The following is an 18,979-nucleotide window of genomic DNA, read 5'->3' as shown; positions in this document are numbered from 1 at the left end:
GAAAAAACATCAACATGAGAGTTTGAGTCACTTAATGTTATTAAAAATATAAACACTGTTAATAAATGTTTACAATAGTCTGAAGAAAGGTACAGTTATCAAGTACATGAGACAGCTTCATATCAAACAATATTATTTTCCCCTAAAAAGGCTCTAACCACAGCTCTATGGAACTCAGTAACTCACTTCCATAGCCCTAGGCAAATGCACAGGCATTAAATCCTGAATAACAGCTGCCAATCCCTTTCTCATTGTAAGCCTAAACTGTGTCACAGAGAGTCTCTCATAAATGTATCTACTATCTTGGTGCCTTTTGTTTCCAGGGCCCTGTTTCAGCATAGAGAGTGTCACTGGCAATAACCACATGTCAATGTCACTGACTGACCAGACTTGCCAGTAGCCTGCAATTGGATGTTCTGACTTGTGTCATTTTAGTGCTATCCTAATTACTAACTTTAACAAGGCAGTTAGGATAACGGGGGGAAAAAAGTCCAACAGATACAGTAGAAAATAAGTTGATAATGGACTGATTTTATGAGTCATATATTGATGAAGCCGAGTGGCAGCCTACAACTATTTGAGAGTTGTCAGTGGTTTCTCAGGCAAAGACGACAGACTTTCTTTCTAATTTAAATACCACACCTCTAAGAATACATGCACATATATTTAAAGAATGAAGGGGGAAAAGTCCAATTGTACATGTGTTTAAGCACACACACACAGCTCACAAATACAATAGATCCATCTTGATTCTATTCAGAACCAAAACATCAACGTTTTTAAAGCTGACATTTTCCTCCAGGTTTCATAAAAGAAGAGGCATTTCATAGAACTAGTCTTAAGAAGAAAAATTATAACAGAAAAAGCTCTGAATCCCAGCAAGAGAAGTGGGTTTACACTACACATCTGCTCATCCTTAGCTGTGTGACACAGAATAAGCTGAAGAACCTCTCTGAGCGTCAGTTCTCTCTTACAAAATGAAGCTTCTAAAGCCTTTCCAGATAAAAAACAACGGTTCTGCAATTTCTTTCCACTTTCTTCACCCAGCATTGGAATATTTTTCCTTTTGCTATTTTACGATGCTATCTTTTAAACTATAAGGTCAGTGAAACCGGCTAAGGTTTGAAACATATTCAGGAAACTGCATTCATTTGGTTTCAATTTCATGTTAAACTATACGATTCCAAAATGAAAGCAACTGAAGTAAAAATACCGTAAGATCACTTTATTCTCCTTGGGAGGGGAGATCTAAAAAAGAGGAGTAATAGGCCCCTGGGTCCACTGTGTTACTGACAACACATCTTCCCTCCTCCCACTTAGCGGAGAGAGACGTGGCAGCCTGAGCTTGGGTCAAGCTCATCCAACCAAGTGCATTTAGGAAGTCAGCAGGAACACACCTACGCAGCAGCCTGTTGCTGAGTGACAGAAAGGAAAGGCAGGGATGTTCACTCGAAAGAGCAGGAAGCAGTCGGGTGCCTCTTCAACCGGTCCTGGCAAGGAATTTGCTTTCTCACTCAACCCAGTCTGCCACGTCAAACTTCCTCACACTGGAGCACCAAGTTACAGAAACCTGACTCAGCTTCAAGCGGCAACATGGCAGAAAGCCACTTGGCACGAGCAGGCCGAGCCTCAAAATCTGGGATTCCAAGCCCAGGACAACCCCCAGCCCGCTGTCATTCGCCCGTTCTCACCAGATGCACGTCTTACCCTGGACCCAGCTGGGATTTGGACAAATCAGTTTCACTGTCAGGCTGTCCCGAAGCTTGAGGATACATTTGCCATTATCACAAAATGAGTATTTCCAGCATTCCCTCCTTCCAAGGAAGGGGAAATTAAGTTGATACGGAGATAAAAACACCGCGGGCAGTAACGCTGGAATACCGTGGCTACTGAGGACCCTAACCTGGGAGTTTCAGCATCCCCAGACACAAAGATACGGGCGCGAGGGCGGGTAAAAAATGCCTACGCCCCCCCCACCCCCCCGCCCCCCAGTATTAAACTACACGAAAGGACTGAAGGAGCAAAGCAGGAGGTCTCCTCCGCTGCCCCGCCACAGGTGAGCATCCTGTCTCTCGCCACCGCCCCACCGCACCCCCAAGCCTGGCACCGCAACCCCCACAACTGTGTCTGGGGAAGGGTCCCGCCGCAGCGCAGCCAGGCTGGGCGCGGCATTACCTGCTTGGCAGCCGCCCGCCGCCGGGCCTCTGAGAGCCCGCGCTCTGGCCGCAGTGCCGGCTGCCCGGGTGACCCTGCTCCCGCGGCGGCCGCTGCTCCCGCCGCGCCGCGCCTCGCCTCGCCCCGCGCCGGCGTCCCCGCAGGCTGGTCTCGCTCGCCGAGTTGCAGCCGGGCTGGGAACTGCCACGTCAAAGCCTCTCCCGGTGGCGCGCCCCCGGCGCCGGGCTCCGACCAGCGGCCGCGCTCCCGGCGGCGCGCGCGCACAGACGCCAGCGGGGCGGGGCGGGGGCGGCTCCCGCCGCCCGGCGCGGCGCGCGCTCTGGCTGAGCGTCCTCCTCTTTTTGCTCTTTTCTCCCCTTCCTGTTTTGTTTGTTGGTTCGTTTCCCTCCAGCAGGTCAAAGATATTAACGCTGTGGCTAAATTAGAGCCACAGTTTCACCGTGGATTCCCGTAGGAAGGAGGGAGTTTGTATTGAGGGTACATTCATTCATTCAACAGGTTGCAGGTTCAGCTGTTCATTCAATACGTATTACTTGAGTCATAATAATATTTACTAGTAACAATGATGCTTATAATAATATTTACTAGGATATTTTGGGTTCTGCACTGCCGACATGGGAAGGTACACGCTTCGGGATCTCGAAGAGATTGCAGTCTAGAGGCGAATCTGGCACGTGTAGAGACTTGACTCACTCCACGAGGCACTACAGAGGAAAGCAACGCCCAAGACAGCTGTCAACGCGGCGCAAAAACCGAGGAAAGGACGTCCGAGCTAAAAGTATGGGAAGGGGGGTCTTCACCAAAGCTAGGATTGCTAGATTTCTGTGTATTCCTTCAACGAATGTCTGCATATTCGTTGTCTGTAAAGTAGAATGACTGATTCCACCCCAAAACAGGGATCGCTCCATGTATAAGCACTCAGTGTTATGAGAGAGAGCTGAGAAGGGCAACCTGTGTAAGACGTGGAGCTTGACCTCTCTGTGTAACCTTAAAAATCAGTACCATCTGGCTGCTTTCTCACAACCCCCCACTGCTAAATAGGCCTTCAGCCAATCCAAGGCTGGTGTAGCTACCACTTTGCTCAAACTTAGAAAAGGACCACCAGACCAGTGTTTTGTCCTCAAAATACACTTTTTTCTGGGCAACAAGAAAGTGAAAGCGACTTGACAAATTTCTTTTACTGATGATATGTTTAGGTAAAAACTTGCATGAGCATGATGCTTCTGCTGAAATGCTCCATGAGTTTGGCAGGCATTTTATGCTGTTCCAGCCTAGTGAAGACTAATGGTCCCTTTCCCCATTTTACTTTTGTTAAGATGTTAACGTGTGGTTAACCTGGTTGAATCTGCCTACGTCCAGTTCAACACTGGTCAGGTTTGAAAAATCTACAATGAAAATTGTTTTACATTAGGTTTCTTAAATTCTTAATATGATGGAAATATCTGATGGAGTTTAGGAAGCTCTACCTAAGCTGAAGCAGTGCAACTTGAAAAAGCAATTAAAAAAAATAAAAATTTTCATATCATAGCCATGTCACAATGTAGGAAAGAATCACTTGGAATTGGGAACACAGTGATGACTTGGTTAGCTTGCAGCTCCTGTAAAACCACAAAATTTGGATTTGTACATTTGATCTCTCCCCTTGCTCAGGGCACCAGAAAGAAACAATTTGTGGTTTCAGTTCTAAGACAGTTTTGCATTCCTAACTATTTAAAGCTGGGAAGGATTTGAGAGAGATTGATATTCAACCAAATATTCAGTGAGGACTGAATTCAACCCCAATCATTTTGTTGATTAATAAACTGAGGCTCGGGAAATGGAAATGACTTACTAATCTCAGAGTCAGTTGGAAGTCATGCCTTCTGATTCTAATCCCAAAGTTCTTTTCACCACATACTCTCTTCTTTTTGATATTACTCTGAGGTACTATTCTCTATTAACTGGTTCTGCATTTTTCATGTTACTGCTTTATATTCAAACTTTCAAATGACGAAAATAGTAATTAACCACACAAGTCCACCAGTGACTGGAGTTCCTAATCACAAATCTCTTTTTCCCTATTCTGGTTTCAGTCCCCCTTCCCTTCTCATGGCCCCTAGTGCCCATGGCTTAAGTGACTAACTTCTTAGCTTATTCCTGTGGTTGAAACACTGACCTTCACTAGACCTGAGGGTCAGCCTGGATTCCCAGCCCTCCTGGGTTTCACTTGAGCTATTTCTACCTGAGATCAGCTCTGATGTTCCATATGTAATTAACTTGGTCACTCTGGTAACCATATCATAATTGAAAGGTGAACTCACAGGGAACATCTGTGTGCTGGTGTTCTGTGTTCTTAAGGTCTTTCTGTTATAACTTTAAAGGGAAAAGAAAGAAGAGAGTCAACTCTGCAAAAGACCACATAGAAAGAAGAAATTTCCTGACAACAACTCAGAGTTCTGATAGGTGGCCTTTGGAAAGTTAGAATTACCATACTCTAAGTCCTTGGAAGGAAAGTTATGACCAACCTACATAGCATATTCAAAAGCAGAGACATTGCTTTGCCAACAAAGGTCCGTCTAGTCAAGGCTGTGGTTTTTCCAGTGGTCATGTATGGATGTGAGAGTTGGACTGTGAAGAACGCTGAGTGCTGAAGAATTGATGCTTTTGAACTGTGGTGTTGGAGAAGACTCTTGAGAGTCCCTTGGACTGCAAGGAGATCAGTCCCGGGATTTCTTTGGAAGGACTGATGCTAAAGCTGAAACTCCAGTACTTTGGCCACCTCATGCAAAGAGTTGACTCATTGGAAAAGACTCTGATGCTGGGAGGGATTGGGGGCAGGAGGAGAAGGGGACAACAGAGGATGAGATGGCTGGATGGCAACACCGACTCGCTGGACATGTTTGAGTGAACTCCAGGAGTTGGTGATAGACAGGGAGGCTTGGCATGCTGCAATTCATGGGGTCGCAAAGAGTCAGACACGACTGAGCGAGTGAACTGAACTGAACTGAAGCATTTATGTCACTTAATAAATTTGGAGATGTCTAATTCCAAAGCTACAATTTGAAGAAGCTTTGTATTTACAAAAGCTGAAATGGTCAAGATCTGGGCTTTGTTAAATACATGGAAGCATAGTAAATTAGGCCATGTTAAGTGGGGCTGGGGAAAGGGTACATGGTGGGCTAACAAACAATAACAGTAACGGTAAAGTTCAGGTGTTCATCAAGCCCCAACACCAAGGTGTTCTGGAATTATTTTTTAAAAATAAAAGCTTTATTGAGCTAGAATTGACTATTACTCATAATTTCTACTGATAGATTTGCCTCTTCTGGACCATTCATATAAATGGAGTCCTTTGTGACAATCATTTTATGAGTTCATTCGTGTTGTAGTATGTTTCAGTACTTTTTATTGCCAAATTGTGTAGATATAGCAGATTTCATTTATCCTCCCATCGACTGATGGACATTTAGGTTTTGTTTTTGTCATTATTTAGTCACTAACTGGTGGCCTACTCTTTTGTGACTCCATGGACTGTAGCCTGCCGGGCTCCTCTGTCCATGAGATTTCCCAGATAAGAATACTAGAGCAGGTTGCCATTTCCTTCTCCAAGGGATTTTCTTGACCCAGGGACCAGACTCCTGTTCCTACTTGCATCTCCAGCTATTATGAATAATTCTGCCATGAACATTCATGTAGAAGTTTTTGTTTGGATATATGTTTTCATTTCTCTTGGAATTTTAATTCTCTACACTGTACGTAAAAACAAAACAAAACAAAAAAATCCCAGACAGTCTGACTTCAAAGGCCATGCTCTTAGCCTATATACAATGTTGTCACTCTATATGAAATTTTATTTTTTAAATAAAATATGCAATGTCACCCCCACAAAAAAAATTACAACCGAAACCAGTTGAGAATGTAACCTGCCAAAGCTGATTCAAGAAGAGAGAGAAAAATGTTAAACATAGAGTGACCATGTGACCCAGCACTTTCACTCCTAGGTAGAATTACTTTCTGACTATCTCAGCATCTTGTTCCAAGTGTTCTACAGCGTTTATGGCTTTGGCCACAGAGTGGGCAGTGTGACACTACACCGCCAAATCTGCAAGGCTGGAGCTCAGGGAAAGCGGGGAAAGTTGTAGGATGGGAGGGTCAAGAGGGGAAGGAGATGGTGCTTTAGGTCATTTTAAAAGAGTTTGGCTTTTATTCTGATTTTTTTTTAAAGGGGTCATTTCAGGTTTAAAACTGAGGAACGACAGGATGACTTATTCCCCAACCCCCCCTTTTTTTTCACTTATATGGAAGGTAGCAGATCTTCATATAAAATCTGGTGTTTGGCAAACAGTGATTTTACAAAGTCTGTGAGATTTTAGGCCTCAGAAACTTATCCTTCAATCATTTCATTTCTAATAATTTTTCTTGATGATGACTAAGGTTTGAGAGGAAAGCAAATGTAGCCATAAAAAAACCTACTATAAAAGTAGGAGGAAAACTGGATTGTGATGACTGCATGGCCCTTACTCATGCCACATTTCTGGTGATTTGATTTTCCAACTGATGAATTAAATGAGATAAGACTCTGTTTTTATTGCACTGCTTTTCTTGATATAAGCAAAGAAGACAGGAGAACAGGCACTTAAGAGGTAAAAGAAACCTAATTTTTATGTAACAAAATACTTATAAGGAAGGTACTCTCATCTTCATAACATTAAAAGATTATTATGTGATATTGATGTGACTGGTGATAGAAGCAAGGTCCGATGCTGTAAAGAGCAATATTGCATAGGAACCTGGAATGTCAGGTCCATGAATCAAGACAAATTGGAAGTGGTCAAACAAGAGATGGCAAGAGTGAATGTCGACATTCTAGGAATCAGCGAACTAAAATGGACTGGAATGGGTGAATTTAACTCAGACGACCATTATATCTACTACTGTGGGCAGGAATCCCTCAGAAGAAATGGAGTAGCCATCATGGTCAACAAAAGAGTCCAAAATGCAGTACTTGGATGCAAACTCAAAAATGACAGAATGATCTCTGTTCATCTCCAAGGCAAACCATTCAATATCACAGTAATCCAAGTCTAAGCCCCAACCAGTAACGCTGGAGAAGCTGAAGTTGAATGGTTCTATGAAGACCTACAAGACCTTTTAGAACTAACACCCAAAAAAGATGTCCTTTTCATTATAGGGGACTGGAATGCAAAAGTAGGAAGTCAAGAAACACCTGGAGTAACAGGCAAGTTTGGCCTTGGAATATGGAATGAAGCAGGGCAAAGACTAATAGAGTTTTGCCAAGAAAATGCACTGGTCATAGCAAACACCTTCTTCCAACAACACAAGAGAAGACTCTACACATGGACATCACCAGATGGTCAACACTGAAATCAGATTGATCATATTCTTTGCAGCCAAAGATGGAGAAGCTCTATACAGTCAACAAAAACAAGACCAGGAGCTGACTGTGCTTCAGATCATGAACTCCTTATTGCCAAATTCAGACTGAAATTGAAGAAAGTAGGGAAAACCACTAGACCATTCAGGTATGACCTAAATCAAATCCCTTATGATTATACAGTGGAAGTGAGAAATAGATTAAGAACCTAGATCTGATAGATAGAGTGCCTGATGAACTATGGAATGAGGTTCGTGACATTGTACAGGAGTCAGGGATCAAGACCATCCCCATGGAAAAGAAATGCAAAAAAGCAAAATGGCTGTCTGGGGAGGCCTTACAAATAGCTGTGAAAAGAAGAGAACCGAAAAGCAAAGGAGAAAAGGAAAGATATAAGCATCTGAATACAGAGTTCCAAAGAATAACAAGAAGAGATAAGAAAGCCTTCCTCAGCGATCAATGCAAAGAAATAGAGGAAAACAACAGAATGGGAAAGACTAGGGATCTCTTCAAGAAAATCAGAGATACCAAAGGAACATTTCATGCAAAGATGAGCTCGATAAAGGACAGAAATTGTATGGACCTAACAGAAGCAGAAGATATTAAGAAGAGGTGGCAAGAATACACAGAAGAACTGTACAGGATCTTCATGACCAAGATAATCACAGTGGTGTGATCACCGAACTAGAGCCAGACATCCTGGAATGTGAAGTCAAGTGGGCCTTAGAAAGCATCACTACGAACAAAGCTAGTGGAGGTGATGCATTCCAGTTGAGCTCTTTCAAATTCTGAAAGATGATGCTGTGAAAGTGCTGCACTCAATATGCAAGCACATTTGGAAAACTCAACAGTGGACACAGGACAGGAAAAGGTCAGTTTTCATTCCAATCCCAAAGAAAGGCAATGCCAAAGAATGCTCAAACTACCGCACAGTTGCACTCATCTCACAGGCTAGTGAAGTAATGCTCAAAATTCTCCAAGCCAGGCTTCAGCTATACGTGAACCATGAACTTCCTGATGTTAAAGCTGGTTTTAGAAAAGGGAGAGGAACCAGAGATCAAATTGCCAACATCTGCTGGATCATGGAAAAAGCAAGAGAGTTCCAGAAAAACATCTATTTCTGCTTTATGGACTATGCCAAAGCCTTTGACTGTGTGGATCACAATAAACTGTGGAAAATTCTGAAAGAGATGGGAATCCCAGACCACCTGACCTGCCTCTTGAGAAATCTGTATGCAGGTCAGGAAGCAACAGTTAGAACTGGACATGGAACAACAGACTGGTTCCAAATAGGAAAAGGAGTATGTCAAGGCTGTATATTGTCACCCTGCTTATTTAAACTTATATGCAGAGTACATCATGAGAAACGCTAGATTGGAAGAAGCAAAGCTGGAATCAAGATTGCCAGGAGAAATATCAATAACCTCAGATGCAGATGACACCACTCTTATGGCAGAAAATGAAGAGGAACTAAAAAGCCTCTTGATGAAAGTGAAAGTGGAGAGTGAAAAAGTTGGCTTAAAGCTCAACATTCAGAAAATGAAGATCACGGCATCTGGTCCCATCACTTCATGGGAAATAGATGGGGAACCAGTGGAAACAGTGTCAGACTTTATTTTTTGGGCTCCAAAATCACTGCAGATGGTGACTGCAGCCATGAGATTAAAAGACACTTACTCCTTGGAAGGAAAGTTATGACCAACCTAGATAGCATATTCAAAAGCAGAGACATTACTTTGCCAACAAAAGTCCGTCTAGTCAAGGCTATGGTTTTTCCTGTGGTCATGTATGGATGTGAGAGTTGGACTGGGAAGAAGGCTGAGCGCTGAAGAATTGATGCTTTTGAGCTGTGGTGTTGGAGAAGAGTCTTGAGAGTCCCTTGGACTGCAAGGAGATCCAACCAGTCCATTCTGAAGGAGATCAGCCCTGGGATTTCTTTGGAAGGAATGATGCTAAAGCTGAAACTCCAGTACTTTGGCCACCTCATGTGAAGAGTTGACTCGTTGGAGAAGACTCTGATGCTGGGAGGGATTGGGGGCAGGAGGAGAAGGTGACGACAGAGGATGAGATGGCTGGATGGCATCACTGACTCGATGGACATGAGTCTGAGTGAACTCCGGGAGTTGGTGATGGACAGGGAGGCCTGGCGTGCTGCGATTTATGGGGTCGCAAAGAATCGGACACAACTGAGGGACTGAACTGAACTGAACTGAACTGAATGTGATATTCTATCACAAATCTTTCCCTTTTTGGTATTATGACTGAATCGAGAAAAAGCACCTGGTAATTTACTAAAATAGTTGGGAAGAAGTAAATAGAAATTGTACTCACAACCTAATTGAAGTCTGTGCTTGAATATATGATCATTAACAAGAAGAAATTATTTTCTTTGATTCCTTCCTCAAATCCACTTACTTGATTACCTAGAAAAATAATACAATTCTATAATTATAAATTAAAGTATCAGAAATTTAGATCTTGGAATATTATATTTGTAACAGAGACTGCTTTTTTTATACTGTTTATGGGGTTGTCATGGCAAGAATACTGGAGTGGTTTGCCAATCCCTCTTCCGCTGCCAAACCTAGACAGTGTATAAAAAAGCAGAGACATCCCTTTACTGACAAAGGTCCATCTAGTCAAAGCTATGGTCTTTCCAGCAGTCATTATGGATATGAGAATAGACCGCAAGAAGGCTGAATGCTGAAGAATTGATGCTTTTGAACTGTGGTGCTGAAGAAAACTCTTGAGAGTCCCTTGGATTGCAAGGAAACCAAAATAGTCAATCGTAAAGAAATCAACCCTGAACATTCACTGGAAGGGCTGATGCTGAAGCTGAAGCTCCAGTACTTCGGCCCCTTGATGCAAAGAGCCAAGTCTTTGGGTGCTGGGAAATGATGAGGGCCGGAGGAGAAGAGGGTGACAGAGGATGAGATGGATGAATGGCATCACCAATTCAATGGACATGAACTTGGACAAATTTTCAGAGATTGTGAGAGACAGGGAAGCCTGGCATGCTGTAGTCCATGGGGTTGCAGAGTCAGACATAGCAACTGAACAACAACCACAGAGACTGCTAATTTTTCTGGGATATTCTCCATTCTTATAAGTTTCAGCTGGTGTGTGATTACTCAGCCAAAGATTGCAGCCCCAGCCTTTGTGACAACTGGCTGTCATCTTGTGACTCATTGACCAGAGTGGAGATCATGTGTGCAATTTCTTTGTCTCATCTTTAGACCTTTCATCCTGATTCTTTCACCTTCCTACAGGCTGAAATGTAGACATGGTAGCAGTCAAGCCAAATTAGCCATCTACATGAGGATAATCCTCTAGGAAAAATGAAAGAAGAAACACGATGAAAGGGACTTTAGTCCCTGCATATCTCCTTGAACCCCATGTCTACCTCTGAACTGTTACAGGAGGCAAAAACAAACTCTAGTTGAGTCACTGATTTTGGATGGAGGGAGGAGACCTCTTCCAACAAATAATTACATATTTTAAATTAGTATTTTCAAAAAATAAAGTAATACCTATAAATTGTATTAATCTATCAGAAACAACAGATAGGCATATATGCTAGTATAACAAAGGGACTATGGACGAGACTGAATTAACTAAATATGAGAAAATGTGGCCACAGGACTGGAAAAGGTCAGTTTTCATTCCAATCCCAAAGAAAGGCAATGCCAAAGAATGCTCAAACTACCGCACAATTGCACTCATCTCACAGGCTAGTGAAGTAACGCTCAAAATTCTCCAAGCCAGGCTTCAACAGTATGTGAACTGTGAATTTCCAGATGTTCAAGCTGGATTTAGAAAAGGCAGAGGAAGCAGAGATCAACTTGCCAACATCCGCTGGATCATTGAAAAAGCAAGAGCGTTCCGGAAAAACATCTACTTTTGCTTGATTGATTATGTCAAAGACTTTGACTGGGTGGACCACAACAAACTGTGGAAAATTCTGAAAGAGATGGGAATCCCAGACCACCTGACCTGCCTCCTGAGAAATCTGTATGCAGGACAGGAAGCAACAGTTAGAACTGGACACAGAACAACAGACTGGTTCCAAATAGGAAAAGGAGTACATCAAGGCTGTATATTGTCACCTTGCTTATATAACTTATATGCAGAGTACATCATGACAAACGCTGGGCTGGAAGAAGCACAAGCTGGAATCAAGATTGCCGGGAGAAATATCAGTAACCTCAGATATGCAGATGACACCACCCTTATGGCAGAAAGTGAAGAGGAACTAAAAAGCCTCTTGACGAAAGTGAAAGAGGAGAGTGAAAAAGTTGGCTTAAAGCTCAACATTCAGAAAACGAAGATCACGGCATCCAGTCCAATCACTTCATGGGAAATAGATGGGGAAACAGTGGAAACAATGTCAGACTTTATGTTTTTGGGCTCCAAAATCACTGCAGATGGTGACTGCAGCCATGAAATTAAAAAACGCTTACTCCTTGGAAGGAAAGTTTTGACCAACCTGGATAGCATATTCAAAAGCAGAGACATTACTTTGCCAACAAAGATCCGTCTAGTCAAAGCTATGGTTTTTCCAGTAGTCATGTATGGATGTGAGAGTTGGACTATAAAGAAAGCTGAGCGCTGAAGAATTGATGCTTTTGAACTGTGGTGTTGGAGAAGACTCCTGAGAGTCCCTTAGACTGCAAGGAGATTCAACCAGTCCATCCTAAAGGAGATCAGTCCTGAATATTCATTGGAAGGAGTGATGCTGAAGCTGAAACTCCAATACTTTGCCCACCTGATTCAAAGAACTGACTCACTGGAAGAGACCCTGATGCTGGGAAAGATTGAAGGCAGGAGGAGAAGGGGACGACTGAGGATGAAATGGTTCGATGGCATCACCAACTCAGTGCACATGAATTTGAGTAAACTCCGGGAGTTGGCGATGGACAGGGAGGCCTGGTGTGCTGCAGTCCACAGGGTTGCAAAGAGTTGGACACAACTGAGTGACTAAGCTGAATTGAACTGAACTGAGAAAATGTGTGGACAGTTTGGTGATTCTATTGTTTTAATGGAGTCTAGCATTAAAATCCTACCCTGATGGGTAAGGGTGGAGTTTTCTTTTGAAGGGGCAGATGTTTCTATCGTTAATCAAAATGGATAGTGTTTTATTGACCAAGAACTAAGGTGATTATTTTGGACTGAGGAGGGAGAGGGTTCCCTCTCCCCTTTCTCCTAGATCTGCAAGTTGAGTCTAGACTGACACAGAGGAGTATGCCACTCTGCCAGTGAGGTGGGGGGTGGGGCGGGTCTGAGAGCTCATCATGGCTCTCGATGTCCTGTGTGGGGCACAGGTGACACCTGTGGCACAGTGTCCATGACAGAGGAGTCTGTTTCCTCTGGAGCACCCTGCAGCCTATAGGAGCACATCTGAGTCCCGCTCATCTCCACCAACAGGCATCAAGAGCAGAAGTTCAGAGCTGAGGATCTGATTTGATGAACTTCAGATCTGAGGAATTGGAAGCCTTAATACTATTGAGTCATTTCTTCCCAGATTCATCTGTAGAGTTTATGCAACCTGAATCAAAATCCCAGCAAGGTGTTTTTAGTTTAGTTTAGTTTTGTTTTGTTTTGTTTGTTTGTTTAGAAATGACTAGCTATTCAAAAATTCTTATGGAAATACAAAATACCTATATTAATGAAGACAACTTTGGAAAAGAACAAAGTTGGGGACTTATACCATCTGACTTTAAGACTTATTAAAAATGTACAATAATCAGATCAGTATGGTAGTAGCATCAAAATAGACAAAAACAATAAGGACATAGATTAGAGATTCTAGAAATATTTATATATAAATATAAGCATATATGGGTTTCCCTGATGGCTCAGCTGGTAAAGAATCCACCTGCAATGCAGGAGACCTGGGTTCGATTGCTGGGTTGGGAAGATCCCCTGGAGAAGGGGAATCTACCCACTCCTGTATTCTGGCCTGGAGAATTCCATGGATTGTATAGTCCATGGGATTGCAAAGAGTTGGACACAACTGAGTGATTTTCACATCACACATAAGCATATATAGTTATTGATTTTCAGCAAAGATGAAAAAGGAGAACAAGCTTTTCTTGTCTTTCCAACAAATGGTATTGAAACAATTTGATATTCACATGCAAAAAATGAACTTCAATACATATTGAACTTCCTACCTCACATCATTGTAAAAAATATTATACAAAATGGAACATAAACCTTAATGAAAACCCTAAAACTTTAAATTCAAGATCACAAATATTTTTCTCCTGTTTTCTCCTACAGTCTTGAATGTTCCAAGAAGAAAAAAGACTGTCCATGCAAAGACTCATACACAAATGTTCATAACAGCATTACTTATAAAGGTTCAGAACTGAAAGTAACCCAAATTTCTGTGAAGAGGTGAATAGCTACACAAATGATGGTATATCCATACAATGAAATACTCAAAAATAAAGAGGAATGAACTACATGCAATAAATGAATGAATCTCAAAATAATTATGTTGAGTGAAAGAAGCCAAACAAAAAAGAGAACATAAGGTTTTGTTTCCATAAATTCCAAAAAAAAAATGCAAACTAATCTATAGTGACAGAAAGTAGATCAGTAGTTGCCTGGAAATGGGGAGGGGGTGAGGGGTTACACAGGGGCAATAGATACCTTTGAGGTTGAAGGATATGATTGTGATGATGGTTTTACAGGTGTGTGTGGTTTTAGAAAAGGCGGAGGAACCAGAGATCAAATTGCCAACATCCACTGGATCATGGAAAAAGCAAGAGAGTTCCAGAAAAACATCTATTTCTGCTTTATTGACTATGCCAAAGCCTTTGACGGTGTGGGTCACAATAAACTGTGGGAAATTCTGAAAGAGATGGAAATACCAGACCACCTGACCTGCCTCTTGAGAAATCTGTATGCAGGTCAGGAAGCAACAGTTAGAACTGGACATGGAACAACAGACTGGTTCCAAATAGGAAAAGGAGTACACCAAGGCTGTATTGTCACCCTGCTTATTTAACTTCTATGCAGAGTACCTCATGAGAAACGCTGGGCTGGAAGAAGCGCAAGCTGGAATCCTGATTGCCGGGAGAAATATCAATAACCTCAGATATGCAGATGACACCACTCTTATGGCAGAAAGTGAAGAGGAACTAAAAAGCCTCTTGACGAAAGTGAAAGAGGAGAGTGAAAAAGTTGGCTTAAAGCTCAACATTCAGAAAACGAAGATCACGGCATCCGTCCCATCACTTCATGGGAAATAGATAGGGAAACAGTGGAAACAGTGTCAGACTTTATGTTTTTGGGCTCCAAAATCACTGCAGAAGGTGACTGCAGCCATGAAATTAAAAGACACTTACTCCTTGGAAGGAAAGTTTTGACCAACCTAGATAGCATATTGAAAAGCAGGGACATTACTTTGCCAACAATGGTCCGGCTAGTCAAGGCTATGGTTTTTCCTGTGGTCATGTATGGATGTGAGAGTTGGACTGGGAAGAAGGCTGAGCACCAAAGAATTGATGCTTTTGAACTGTGGTGTTGGAGAAGACTCTTGAGAGTCCCTTGGACTGCAAAGAGATCCAACCAGTCCATCCTAAAGGAAATCAGCCCTGGGATTTCTTTGGAGGGAATGATGCTAAAGCTGAAACTCCAGTACTTTGGCCACCTCATGCAAAGAGTTGACTCATTGGAAAAGGCCCTGATGCTGGGAGGGATTGGGGGCAGGAGGAGAAGGGGACGACAGAGGATGAGATGGCTGGATGGCATCACCGACTCGATGGACATGAGTTTGAGTAAACTCTGGGAGTTGGTGAGGGACAGGGAGGCCTGGCGTGCTGGGATTCATGGGGTCTCAAATAGTCGGACACGAATGAGCAACTGAACTGAACTGAACTGTGTGTATATATCTCAAATTGTATATTTAAATATATACAGTTCAGTTCAGTCGCTCAGTTGTGTTTGATTCTTTGCAACCTCACGGACCGCAACACACCGGGCCTCCCTGTCCAACACCAACTCCCGGAGTTTACTCCAACTTCTGTCCATCAAGTCAGTGATGCCATCCGACCACTTCATCCTCTGTCATCTTCTTCTCCTCCTGCCCTCAATCCTTCCCAGCATCAGGTTCTTTTTCAATGAGTCTCTTCTTTGCATCAGGTGGCCAAAGGATTGGAGTTTCAGCTTCAACATCAGTCCTTTCAATGAATATTCATTACTGATTCCTTTAGGATGGACTGGTTGGATCTCCTTGCAGTCCAAGGAACTCTCAAGAGTCTTCTCCAACACCACAGTTCAAAAGCATCAATTCTTCGGCGCTCAGCTTTCTTTATAGTCAACTCTCACATCCATACATGACCACGGGAAAAACCATAGCCTCGACTAGATGGACCTTTGTTGGCAAAGTAATGTCTGCTTTTTAATATGCTGTCTAGCATATTTTTTCTACAGACTTGATATTTTTGTGATGTTAAAATTTTCCAGCCCAGACCATTGTCTGTTGATTGCTTTACCTTTGGCCTCTTCAATAAGTTAGCATGTATTTTTTTTGTTTCTTTTTTTTTAATATAGTTCCTCTATTTTTCTTCTTAGCTTAACTATTACTATCTGTCTTGTATGTGTTTGCTTTTTCTCATTCTGTGTCTGTTTGTTGACAGTAAGGGAAAAGCTATTGATTTGTAAATATATATATATATATATATGATTGAACTATCAAATTCTCCTTTTTATTTTATTACTTTAAACTGCAATTTGCTTTTTTTAGATGTACAACTACATCATTAGACCTATATATTTTTTATTCCAGTAGATTTACAAATTATTTAATATTTTTATTGCACTCATTGAAACTTCCAAAATAATGTTGATTAACAAACTATGATAAAAATTTCTGTCTGCTTGTGCTTTTAAAGGAAATGACTTTAGCACATGTATTTAAATGATATTTTAGGTAAAAGTGATAAGCATCACAAATACAGAAACACCTGTTCTGTTTTGCTTTAATAGAAAGGTTGGAAAGCTAAAACTATATATTTCAGAATTCCTTGCATTGTCTTTTTTATTCTTTGATAGTTTTCTATATTTTTCAAATTTTCTACAATGAACCCATAATTAACTTACCCAAGTACACATAGAAGTGATCCATCCAAGTAACTATGCACAAGTATATCCATCAACTGTTCCAGTGAGCATGGTTGCTTCTCACTGGATTTATTACTGTATTATAATTGCATGATGTCTCTAAATGTATCTATCTCACTTGGAAGATCGAATGAAGGCCAGCCCAGCTCATATGCTGGCCCTCCTCTTTTGGTAATCTTATGTGTGTATTGACTTGGCCACCTTTAGCCCTGTTCACCTGTAACAAATTCTTCATGTTGCTATAATGTGATCCTTTTTGTTCTCACTTCATTACAAAGCAAGGTACTCATTTGCTGTGGTGGGAGGAGGGCAATTTCAATATTTCAGAAGCTGACTTTGTCCCTCCCTGCTCTTAACACTTTAGATGTGCTTCTGCCAGATGTTAATGTGCTATGTGAAGATTGCCTGTCTACTTAACCCAGATTTCATAGGATAATCAAATGTCCAAGTTGGAAGAAGCCCTAAAAATCATTCTAGTCCATTTAATACTTTCATTCTCCAGATGAGGTTCAAATAGTCAAGTTCATATTCACATGGATTCTGCAAAGCTGGGACTGGAACCCAGATCTCTTAATCTGCACTCCAGTGCCTTTTGCATAGTTGCAAACTCTCTCCACATTTTCTATATTTTCCTTAAGAAGTCCATTTTAAAAGTTAAGCAAATTTTGAATTATAACTGCATTTCAAAAAGATAATTTGAAGCAAGCTTTAAAACAAAAAAACAATCAGCACTGCCTCTCTCTCTGTAAATGTATTGTTATTGTTCAGTCGCCCAGTCATGTCCGACTCTTTGCAACCCCATGGACTGCAGCATGCCAGGTCTCCCTTTTCCTCACTATCTTCCAGGATTTGCTCAAGTTCATGTTCATTACATCGGTGATGCCATCCAGCCATCTCTGACGCCCTCTTCTCATTCTGCCCTCAATCTTTCCCAGCGTCAGGGATTTTTCCAATGGCTGGTCTTTTCACATCAGTTGACCAAAATACTGGAGCTTCAGCTTCAGCATCAGTCCTTCCAGTGAATATTCAAGGTTGAACTCCTTTAAGACTGACTGGTTTGATCTCCTTGATGTCCAAGGGGCTTTCAGGAGTCTTCTCCAGCATCACAGCTCAAAGGCATCAATTTTTTGGTTTTCTGCCTTCTTTATGGTCCAGTTCTCACAACCATACGTAACCACCGGGAAGACCATAGCCTTGACTATATGGACCTTTGTAGGCAGAGTAATGTCTCTGTTTTTCAAGACACTGTCTAGGTTTGTCATTGCTTTTCTGCGAAGAAGCCATTGACTTCGATTTCATGGCTGCAGTCACCGTCCAGTGATTTTGGAGCCTAAGAAGAGGAAATCTGCCACTACTTCCACCTTTCCCCCTTCTATTTGCCACGCAGTAATGGGGCCAGATGCCATGATCTTAGTTTTTTTTAATATTTAGTCTTAAGCCAGCTCTGTACATGTATATATATTCATTTATTTAAAGTTCATGTGTTCATGGAGGCATATGCTCCTCCCATCCCCGCCCCCACACACAAATAGAGAGAGAGAGAGGAGAGGAAAAGGGAGGGAAGGGGAGGAGATAAGGCTCACATTAACCCAACACTGTACACAGTCCTCAAGTTTCTGGGAATTTGGCTCTCAGCTTCTGCCTTTCTAGGCTCCACGCCTTCTTACCATGTATTATATCAACAGTTTCCAATCATCCAGGTTCAGTTCAGTCGCTCAGTCATATCCAACTCTTTGAGACCCCATGAATCGCAGCATGCCAGGCCTCCCTGTCCATCACCAACTCCCAGAGTTTACTCAAACTAATGTCCATCGAGTCGGTGATGCCATCCAACCATCTCATCCTCTGTCGTCCCCTTCTCTTCCTGCCCCCAATCCCTCCCAGTATCAGGGTATTTTCCAATGAGTCAACTCTTCACATGAGGTGGCCAAAGTACTGGAGTTTCAGCCTCAGCATCAGTCCTTCCCATGAACACCCAGGACTGATCTTCTTTAGGATGGACTGGTTGGATCTCCTTGCAGTCCAAAGGACTCTCAAGAGTCTTCTCCAACACCACAGTTCAAAAGCATCAATTCTTCGGCGCTCAGCCTTCTTCACAGTCCAACTCTCACATCCATACATGACCACTAGAAAAACCATAGCCTTGACTAGATGGACCTTTGTTGGCAAAGTAATGTCTCTGCTTTTGAATATGCTATCTAGGTTGGTCATAACTTTCCTTCCAAGGAGTGAGCGTCTTTTAATTTCATGGCTGCAATCTGTTTTTGTAGCACGATGCTTTTCCTCTAAAAGCCAATT

At 42.1% G+C, this 18,979-nt stretch overlaps 1 protein-coding gene and 1 long non-coding RNA gene across 3 annotated transcripts in view; one reads left to right on the top strand and one right to left on the bottom strand.

Annotated features, from left to right (window-relative positions):
• Window positions 1-2,401, bottom strand: part of SEC24D (SEC24 homolog D, COPII coat complex component) — a 115,071-nt gene extending 112,670 nt beyond the window's left edge. Inside the window, exon 1 of one of the 2 annotated variants that reach the window (XM_027543733.1) lies at window positions 2,176-2,401. The gene's annotated coding sequence lies outside the window, so the exon portion shown is untranslated. The remainder of the gene's footprint in view (window positions 1-2,175) is intronic. The other variant, XM_027543732.1, reaches the window with a different exon arrangement.
• On the top strand, window positions 28-4,725 carry LOC113893998. The gene is made up of 3 exons (XR_003511428.1): window positions 28-2,056; window positions 2,764-2,953; window positions 4,536-4,725. It is a non-coding gene; the product is annotated as an uncharacterized LOC113893998 (long non-coding RNA).
• The last annotated feature ends 14,254 nt before the right edge of the window (window positions 4,726-18,979 follow it).

This window comes from Bos indicus x Bos taurus, chromosome 6, assembly GCF_003369695.1.
Source record: "Bos indicus x Bos taurus breed Angus x Brahman F1 hybrid chromosome 6, Bos_hybrid_MaternalHap_v2.0, whole genome shotgun sequence".
Lineage (NCBI taxonomy): Eukaryota > Metazoa > Chordata > Mammalia > Artiodactyla > Bovidae > Bos > Bos indicus x Bos taurus.
Note: the sequence above shows the minus strand (reverse complement) of the source record. Positions and strands in the feature narration are given on the sequence as shown.